At 34.5% G+C, this 11,335-nt stretch overlaps 1 pseudogene; it reads right to left on the bottom strand.

The window, feature by feature from the left end:
• Positions 1–1,408: 1,408 nt before the first annotated feature.
• LOC149545143 (cullin-1-like) lies at positions 1,409–11,331 on the bottom strand (annotated as a pseudogene).
• Positions 11,332–11,335: the final 4 nt, after the last annotated feature.

Genomic DNA, 11,335 nt, shown 5'->3' with positions numbered 1-11,335 from the left:
TAAATCCAAGTTGTGAGCACTGACTAACTAACCAAGTCATTTTGCCTCATGGAACATGAATTGAGTAGGTTGGGCCAGGCTACTCAATTGGAGAAAATTGGCACTGATGCACCTTCCTACCTTATTTCCTAGCTAATCTAGATATTATTGCTTATAGGAGACTAATATTTCTTGAAAGATTGGCAATTTAATTTAATAGATAAATTGAGGATTCATAAGAGATTTCCTCAGGAGAGGAAAAAAAGCCACATCACTTAGGTGTCTCATCTTAAGTAACCCCTGCCCCTTCATTAGATTGTGCTTCTTTAGAATTGCTACTATTTATGATTCATTTATAGAAAATGATCATTGATCCAATGAAAAGGTGTGTGTGTGTGTGTGTGTGTGTGTGTGTGTGTGTGTGTGTGTGTGTGTGTGTGTGTGTGTGTGTGTGTGTGTGTGTGTGTGTGTGTGTGTGTGTGTGTGTGTGTGTGTGTGTGTGTGTGTGTGTGTGTGTGTGTGTGTGTGCACTATTACAATTATTATTATACACTGAGATGATATTTCATAATCCTATGTAGATGAGACTACAGATTTAGGATTGTAGCCACAACAACCACAAAACTTGTTATCTTATCAACCTGGCCATTAGAACCTTTTAATGAGGTCAAAATATGCTACTAATTCACATAGGTGATTAGATCATATAAACCAAATGATTCCAATAGAATTAGCAAGCTGGTAAAATATTAATAGCAACATAATAGACAAAGTATTTGTATGTAACATCAGTCATGTCCCATCGCTAGCTTTACTTCTTGAAATACTAGAAAATATTATTGAAATCATTTGCCTAGAAGGCCCAATAAAAAATGTAATACCACCAAAATTCATTAATGCTATACTAAAATGTTTACCATTTAACACACAAAATTGGAAAATTAGCCACATTAAATAGACTACAAATATAAACAATTTCACCATTTGAAATAGAATCCAAAATATTATAGATCAAATTCAAAAATTATCAAAAGTAATCATAATAACTTTGGGTCCATATCCAACAATTCATGTTGGAGAAAAATAAACTATAACATTGATGGCATCAAAGCATCCATTGTCCCACTCAATAGATACAAATCCTAGTTATGAGACATTTAAGCATTTAAAAACTATGTTATATCACACTGACAAAAATAATGATTCGACTGTTTGGAAATTAGAGACATTTAGAGTTATCCTCCAATTATGAATTCTCAAGAAACTAACCTTGTTACCAAGGGGCCTTGATAGCCTTCACTGCTTACATTAACAATGATGTAGTTTGGAAAGCTTTTTTATCATGACTTGATAATCACAACCCTCCACTTGCAAAAGTCAATAAAAAGACTTCTATAACAAAGATCCTTAAGAACCCATTTGGGTAGTTCTAGAAAAGATATCTAAAAGTGTTAGGATTATCTTTGTCCCTTTCTAGGTATTTTTCGGTGATTAGGTCTTTAATTCACTTTTTGATTGCCTTGAAATTAGGCTAAATGAACAAAAATTATTAATTTTAGTAAACTAACAGCCTTATTTCATAAATTAACTAATTCATTTTTGTTTCAAGTATCCAATTAGGCAATTCACCTTGAACATCCATCCACGTTGCTCAATGCACTCCATAACAAGTTGTTGGTGTGCTAAAACTTTTCTACTCTTCATAATTCTTACAATTGACACATCAATTGCATAATGTCTATCTTTATCCACATCCTCAATCACCTTTTTTTTCTCATCGACTAGTGGGAATGGAATCTACAATCAGGTAGAAACCAATTCCCATGTGATCTCCACATGCATTACTTTTTGTTAAAAATAGATAGGAAAAATAGTATACAATTTGTTATATTAGATTTCATACCTTAATTCTCCTCATCTTATCAGTAAACTTTGAATTGACTTCGAAGGCATCTATTTGTGCCATAGTTTTTGTATTTGGCTCTTTATTGAGAATTTTATGTTTCACACATGAAAGAGAATATAGCAATCTGACAATATCTTCATTGGTCAAATTCAATTGAGTCTTAACTTCTGAGTAACTTAGCCTTTTAGATGCATTGAATAGAAATAGTGCTGATGCCTGTGTATCATAACCACAAAGTAAGTTACACAAGGAAAAATAAGTGAATTCTAGATATATCAAGGAAACTAGCACTAATAAACATGATGTGTTCACTTTGCATATTTATGGTTTCTATATGTGAGAAATATAAAATTTAATTAAAACTCACAACTCTAACACCTAAAATAACTTTCTCAGCACATGAAGGTGTTGAGTGCCAGTTTTCTCAGCACTTGAAGGTGCCGAGTGATAGGAAGTAGGTGTCAAGTTAGCTCAGCACAAGAGCAAGCTGAGTAAGCTCTACACTCAAAGAAAATACTTGGAAATCACTATAAAGTGATACATGATAGAAGAGGATGCCAAGTGTTCTGTTTCATATACTTAATATTTTTTCCATTTTAACCAGAGAGGCAAAGTATGAAGTTTTCAAAAAAACTTGTCAAATGTAATGAATAGAAGAAGAATCAATGGATTCAAGTATGCCTACTTGCCTTCTATTCAACTAAGATTAAAAACATTACAAAATTTGGGAGCATTCAGCTTCAACTAGAAAACCCTAAAATAACCCTAAAACTTTAAACAACTTCAAACTTTAAACTTGCAAACTTGCATCTCTAATGGCTGCATACAATAACACTTGGAGCAATCACTACTTCTCAGGTTGAAACCAGTAAACTACAAACTTACAGAATGACAGGAAGAAACATGTGCAACTGTAGGCATGAAAATGGTTCTTTTTATCTCTGTAATGACTGATCTACTGATCAACTTCCTTTCTTCTTTCTCTGCTCTGCAACTCTCTAATCTGCTCTTCTTCTAACTTCTTCTATAGGTCAAATGGAATGGAACATTCCTTTTTGTCATGCTCCCAAAAACATTTCACCCTATTTTCAAATTTCAAAATTCAACCACCATAGTTATTGTTTCTATCTTTTCTAGAGTCCATCAGGTGGTAGGTGGGTATTTGGCTCTAGGGACAAATGACCATTGCATTGAATTCCAACACTCCCCCTTTGTCCCAAGCCAAATAGACAATGATCATTGCTGATCCACATCAACTACACCAAGACACTCTCTTAGGTGTACAAAACTTCCAATGCCTAATGGCTTTGTGAAAATATTTGCTAGCTACTGCTTAAACTTACAAAATTCCATCTTGATATCGCCATTCTCCACCAACTCTCTGATGAAGTGATATCTAATCCCAATATGTTTGCTTCTCCCATGGAAGACTGGATTCTTGGATAATGCAATTGATGAACTGTTGTCGCAATAAATTATGGTTCCATCCTCTTTCTTTTCATTCAAATCTATCAAGATCCTCCCTAGCCAAATTGCTTGACATGCTGCTACATTTTCTACTATTTATTCAGCCTCTACTATAGATTGAGCAACAATAGGTTTCTTCTTGGATGCCCATGAAATTGCACTCGATCCCATATGAAACATGTATCCAGAAGTGCTCTTCCTATCATCTATACTTCTAGCCCAATCACTATCAGTATATCCTACCAACTTGAATTCATTTGCTACAGTATACAAAATCCCAAATCCCTTAATACCTTTCACATACCTTAGGAACCTTTTTCCCACTTGCCAATGGGAATCCTTTGGTGTTTCTATAAATCTGGAAATTAGACTTACTGCATGCATCAAGTCTAGCCAACTTGCAGTCAAATACATTAACCTTCCAACCATACTCTTGTATAGTGTTGGATCCACTCTCTTTCTAGAGTCTTCCTTGTTCAACTTCAGACCTACTACTATTGGTGTGGGGGTTGCCTTACTGTTCTGCATTTTGAATCTCTCCAAGATCTACCCTACATATTTTTCTTGAGAGATGAAGATGCCATTATGCATTTGTTTTACTTCTATGCCTAGAAAGTACATCAAGAGACCTAGGTCTATCATTTCAAATTCATTTTTCATGGCCTCTTTGAACTCACCAATTAGAGCCTTGTCATTACCAATAAAAATCAAATCATCTACATGCAAGACAACAATAAACACATTCCCTTTGCTACCTTGATGTAGGGTGTAGGCTCACCATTGCTTTTGCTAAAGCCATTGCTCATCAAATATGAGTTAATCCTATTGTACCATGCCCTTGGATCTTACTTGAGCCCATAAAGAGCTCTCTTCAATCTATATACTTTGTGTTCTTCACCTACAACTTCATAACTAGGTGGCTGCTCCACATATACTTCTTCCTTCAATACACCATTTAGGAAGGCAGACTTCACATCCATTTGAAATACCTTCCATTTGTGTTGAGCTGCAATTGGTATGACAGCATGCATGAATTTCATTCTTGAAACTAGGGCATAAGTCTCATCATAATCTCTACCATACTGCTATTTTGTAGCCCTTGACTACCAGCCTTGCCTTATGCCTATCAATCTTGCCTTCAACATTGCATTTGGTCTTGTAGACCCATTTCACTCCAATCACTTGCTTGTTGGGAGGCAATTTAGTTAGCCCCCATGTCTCATTCCTTTCTATAGCATCTATCTCCTCATCCATGGCCTTACACCATTTCTTCTCCTTAATAGCTTCTTCCAAATATATTGGATCACTGTGAGAAAATAATGAAAAATTAACACTCTCATCATAATCTTCATACCTTTCATCTTGGTATATCTCCCTAAGACTCCTGGTCTTTCTTGGTAATAGGGAGGAGAGTGCGGGATCAAAATCTTCGCTATTGCTACTTTGCCGACCAACTCAGTCATCACTATTACTTATCACTAACACTCGGTCATGCCTAGAGGAGCTCAGTAATGACTGAGGCTGCTTGCCTTTTCTTCTATCTACTTCTTCTTGCTATTCATCAACATCCTCTTCACTCATAATGGGCACTTTACTTGAGGTGCTTGATGATTCATTAGTCGGTCCATACCATGACTGATTTTCAAGAAATTCCACATCTCTTGAGAGAATCATCTTGTTGTTCAATGGGTCATACAGTTTGTATGTCTTTGATTCTAAGTCGTACCTTGTGAAGATGCACTTCACATGTTTGTCATCCAATTTTTGCCTTTGCTCTTTAGGCACGTGTGCATATGCAACACATCCAAACACCCCTAGGTGTTCAACTATCCATCTTCCTCATGACCATGCTTCCATTGGAATTCTATCACGAACAACATTTGTAAGACACCTATTAATTAGATAAACTATTGTTGCCATAGCCTCTCCCCAAAATTTAGTTGGGAGGTTTTTCTCTTTCATCATGCTCCTTGCCATTTCAACAATGGTCCTATTCTTTCTTTTAGCCACTCCATTCTGTTGTGGTGTATAGCTGGTTGTAAGCTCTTTATTTATACCATGTTTCCTACAAAAATTTACAAAAGAATTGGAGGTATACTCCCCTCCTCTATCTAATCTTAAGACTTTGATCTAGTGTCTACATTCTCTTTCAACCTAGGCTTTGAACTCAAGAAACTTATCGAATGCTTCAGATTTAGATTTCAAAAAATAAACCCATGTCCTATGACTAAAATCATCAATAAATGTCATGAAATAAATACTTCCCGCAATGGAAGTAACTTACATAGGATTGATAGGTCAGTATGCACTAACTCTAACGGATATCTAGCCCTCTTAGAATTTCTAGAATTAAAGGGAAGCCTATGTTGCTTACCCAAAATACAAGCCTCACACTTGTCACATGAATTTCCTATTCGTGACAAACCTTCTACCATTCTTTTATTTGACAACAAATTTAAACTAGCATAGCCAAGATGACCATACCTGAGGTGCCATAGCTATGAAGGGTCTTCAATCACACTCCTTAGAGTTGATTGTGTGTGAGGTGCAACACCAACTTGAGATGAGAAACATGTCTCTATCCTCAAGGGAAACATTCTCTTCTTTGTCATTTGAACCGCCGCAAGTAAGTTCTTGCTCCCATCCTTTTCATGAATGACACATATGTCATTCTCCATCAGCACTTTGTATCCATTTTGAATGAGCTGACCAATGCTCATCAAATTGTGCTTCATACCAGGAGCAAAATATACATTTTGCATTTCCTTCTTCTCACCTTGCTTGGTGTAGACCAAATAGATCCTTTGCCCACAACTGGTAGGGTTCCATTGTTACCCATTTTAATCTTAAATTTGAAACTCTTGTCAATGAATAAAAATAAGGTTTCATTACTACTCATGTGGTTGCTACATCCACTGTCAAGGCACCAAACCTTAGGGCTTCCTTCTTCAGCAACATTACACATGATGAAGGCAGTGGCATTGTTTCCACTTTCCATGTTCACATCGGCCACATTTGCTTGTCCTGACTAATCATTTTGCTTCTTCCAGAATTCACTTGCATAATGCCCATATTTATGACAGTAGTAGCATTCTACATTACTCTTATTTGAGTTGTAGTTTTTCTTACCTCCTCTTGAAGTATTTTGTGAGCTACTTGCTCCATCTGCTCTTCCTGAGCTTTTTGCTGCAACATTTCTTTGTTCTCCATTTCCTTGGCCTCTACCTTTGGAGTTTTTGCTTGAGCCATTTCTTCTTCTCCCCCTTCCTCTTGGATTTGACTAAGCCTTGAATGCTTGCTCTTGGGAAGAAGAAGATGCAAATATGTTGATCCTATGCTCATGGGTTTGAAGAGTACCCATCAACTCATCCATTGTCAAAATAGTGAGGTATTTTGCCTCTTCTATGGTCATGACCAAATTGTCATATTTATGAGGTAAACTCCTCAATATCTTTTCCACTATCCTCTACTCTTGATAGTCTTCTCCATTTTACATTAGTTGGTTAATCACATTGGAGGTTCTTGAACTAAAATCTGCAATTGATTCATTTTTTTTCTTCTAAAGGTTCTCAAACTCCCTCCTTATATTATGTAGCTTTACTATATAGACTTTATCAGTCCCCTTGAAGTTTATCTCAAAGATATCCTAGGCTTCTTTTGCATAATTTGCTGCTGCAATCTTTGCAAAAACTGTCTCTGTCATTGTTGTTTCAATCAAACATAATGCCTTTGCATCTTTCCTCCTTGACTCTTTCAAATGAGTCTTTTGTGCATTTGTGAGGGCAACATATTGAGTTGGTTTTGTCACATCATTGAACCCATTAACCACAAACTCCTATAAATCATTTGCAACCATTATGGTCTTCATCTTCTTTGCCCATGTATCATAATTTTTCCCATTGAAGGGTGGTGGTTGCTGCCATATATTTCTTGCATCTCCTACAATGATAAATATCCCAAAAAAATTTGCCCTAAATCACTATGGATGTGGGGCCTCAAAGCTCTAATACCATGTGAGAAATATAAAATTCAATTAAAACTCACAACTCTAAAACCTAAAAAAACTTGCTCAGCACATGAAGGTTTTGAGTGCCAGTTTGCTTGGCACTTGAAGGTGTCGAGTGACAAGTAGTAGGTGTTGAGTTAGCTCAACACAATAGGAAGCCAAGTAAGCTCAACACTCAAATGCAATACTTGACAATCACTAGAAAGTGATACATGATAGAAGAGGATGCCAAGTGTTCTATTTCATATACTTAATATTTTTTTCCATTTTAACCAGGGAGGCAAAGTATGAAGTTTTCAAACAAACTTGTCAAATGCAATGAATAGAAGAAGAATTAATGGATTCAAGTATACATGCTTTCTTTCTATTCAACTAAGATTAAAAAAATTACAAAATTTGGGAGCATTCGGCTTCAACCAGAAAACCCTAAAATAACCCTAAAACTTTAAACAACTTCAAACTTTAAACTTGCAAACTTGCAGCTCTAATGGCTGCATACAATAACACCTGGAGCAATCACTACTTCTCAGGTTGAAACCAATAAACTACAAACTTACAGAATGATAAGAAGAAACACATGTAACTGCAGGCATGACAACAATTCCTTCTGTCTCTGTAATGACTAATATGCTAATCAACTTCCTTTCTTCTTTCTCTACTCTACAACTCTTTGATATACTCTTGTTCTAATTTCTTCTACAGGTCGAATGGAATAGAACATTCCTTTTTATCACGCTTCCAAAAACATTTCCCCTTATTTTTAGATTTCAAAACTCAACCACAATAGTTATTGTTTCTATCTATTTTGGAGTCTGTTAGGTGGTAGGTGGGCATTTGGCTCTAGGGACAAATAGCCATTGCATTTAATTCTAACACTATAACACATCAATTTTAGTTTTCCTTTAAACAGATAGAATAAGTAGCAAATGAATCAAATTATTAATGTATGGTCATTAACAATTAATGATATTAACCATTGCTTTAACTTATCCTACCCAACTAATTCTTAACCAAAAACTAGAAGAAGAAATTCACAATAATGATTAGTAGAAAATGACCTATAATGCCATTTTATATGAATCAAAGAATCTAACTATCAGTCAGTAATTAACCAAAAAGCAAATTACCTGGTAAGTAGTAACAACAAGTTCCATAGGCTTAGGGTAAGACTTCTCATTAATATTACAAGTACCCAAAGAATATATCCATGTAAGCTTTCTATGCTTTGTCTTTTTCTGATAGAACTACTTGAACACCTCTATGCATCTTACTTGCATTAAGTAGAAAAGGTTAATATGTTAAACTGCTTCAAAAATTGGCAATTTAAAAGGTATACTATATATAAAATGGGTATACCATTTCGGCTGGCAAGTTAAGATCAAATGATTTGTAACTCGGCCAAAACCCAGTTGTCAAAACTGTCATAGTCAAGTCTATGCTAGGATGTGCTTGAGAATTTTCATTAAGATAATCATCAAAATGCCCTTGGTTCTCCTTTGTTGATGTTAAATCTGTGACCTACATACAAGCATACAGATTTTTACACAATTTACAATTACATTAACTTCATTGATAAGAATCAAAGTGAGTATTTTATTTATGTAGGATGTAGCATACCACTTCCTCCATTTTAAAGTAAATTGACCACCACATTGTTGCTTTGGCTTTTTCAATATGCTTCTTTAATGATCATCATTTGCACTTTTATCAAACAAAAGTCTCCATGCAAGCTTCTTCCTACAATTTCAACAAATATTAATTATATATCACAACGCATAACAAGACAAAGTCCTAAATTTTAAAATAGCATTATATGGATGAAGATTTTCATTCACGTCACAAATTCCAAATGTGTAAAGTTGCATAGTTGCACACAAAGACAGCCTAAAAAGACTCTCTTTGTATGGTTTGCATTAATAAATATTCACATACACATAGAGATTAATGCATACACAATAAGCTTAGCTATCCCAAACTATTTATTAGAGTATGACATATGAATTCGATGTCTTCCATCCATGAACAAGTATCAATAGAGACATGTTACTAAAAGAAAGAAAATAACACACTATTTAGCAAATATTGATTTGTTCAAAAGAGAATAGCAATACATGTACTTATAAAAGAGGCACACTCATACAACCACAAGCCAACCCACATATTGGCCACACTATTTGACAAGAACCAATAATTAGCAAAATATTTACCTATTCACTAACAAAAAATAGTAATATACCCATTGGAAAGTTGGTTAGTTTCTACACAATATAGTGTGTAATACTAATCAATAAAATGTTTGTATTCTGAAACTTTGGCAGATTAAACTAATTTTTTTAAAAAAAATTGCTACTTGACATACCAATCCTCTTATTTGTTGAATTGTGGACCTAAAATAAGCTAGCTTAGCTATGATACAATTACTATTATAATGAGCATAGAAGTGAAAAATATGGAGCAAAAAATGATCCATAATTGGTTTACATGGCCAATTCTAATCTTTAGACCCAAAACCTATGTCCATGCCTAGCATCTTTAAGTGGACTCTTATTCCACTACAAAATATACTTAAATTAATAGAAATGAACATAAATTATGAAAACTAGTAGATCCATTTCTCTTGTGTGATTACTTAAAATTTAAGCATACTAATAAAAATTCATTTTAGTAGACTAAAATGATAATAGTATTGTCACATTATTACAATTGCATTAAACAATGTTTGTTAATTACTATGCATCATTTTTTTTCTTTCTGTGAAGGTGCTCCTGAGTCATGTATAGATTGTTAAATCAATAAAATGTGAAACAAAGAATGTGGATAAAATTATGAGCTTAAAGGCTAGCTTTAGAACCAATGCGGCAATGTTCAATGAATTTAATTGCATTTCCTTTGAAGGGTATTTAATAGCAAAATCATACAAAAAATTTCTATATGAAATTAGTTTTGAATTTACTAGAAGTGGATTGTAAATAAGGATTGCTAGCCTTCCAAGTTCATGAGATCTCATGTACACTAACCCAACATGGATTGAACAAAAATCTTTTCATGCTCATGGGCTGTGAGGCAAATAAGTGTTCCAAGGATTAATTAAGGAGGACAGTTAGTCTCCAAGGTGGGCTGAGGCACAGAATGGATTGAAAATCATACCATATTCATGCACTAGGAATCGTATGAGTGTTCATGGGCTAGAGGATCTTATCAAGTATGCCACATAGAGATGGATGAACAAAGAATTCACCCATGTTCTCACAATACAAAGACAACCATCCTTGAGATTTATGTTTAGAAAACATTTCCAACAAATTCTTGAAAATGTCTAGAATCTCATGACCATCATCTCCTTCATCTTGCAATACCAAGCTACTAGAAGCAATGAAGTTTTATGTCATAGGTTTTGCAAACAAAAGGAGGTGCAACATATAGCTAACTTATGAAAAAATATAAAATTATGATAGATAAATCAAAAATTTCTAGTTTTTGATTATGATGAAACAAACAAGATAGGTTTCAAGAACTCCTCTGGGGGCATGTGCTATGGGTTATAAAACTACAATTGAATCAAGTCGAAAGGAAAATTGAAAAAATTAAATTAGACATTATGAACTCTTCCAAAATTCTCTACTCTGATTGCAAATAAAAAGGAAAAAAACTTCAATTATTTTAGAAGCTCAAACTAACCTTTCAAGAAAAGATATATGGACCAAAAACAATAAGAAAATTGCTAAGAACCAAATTTAATTCACGACATGTAGACCAAAAGAACTAACTAATCCTAATCAACAAGAAGCAAGGTGAACACAGATGTTAAATCAACCATCCATATAAGTTGATCAACAAAGCACATTTCTTGTGAACCCCACTCCAACTAATTTCTCAACTAAAATCTAGAAAATAGATGTTAAATCAACCGTCCATATAAGTTGATCAAAAAAACATTCAAGATCTTGTTCATATCAGGCATTCCACTTGGCATTCCA

Source organism: Cupressus sempervirens, chromosome 7, assembly GCF_028749045.1.
Source record: "Cupressus sempervirens isolate cs-2001-9-10 chromosome 7, ASM2874904v1, whole genome shotgun sequence".
NCBI lineage: Eukaryota > Viridiplantae > Streptophyta > Pinopsida > Cupressales > Cupressaceae > Cupressus > Cupressus sempervirens.
Note: the sequence above shows the minus strand (reverse complement) of the source record. Positions and strands in the feature narration are given on the sequence as shown.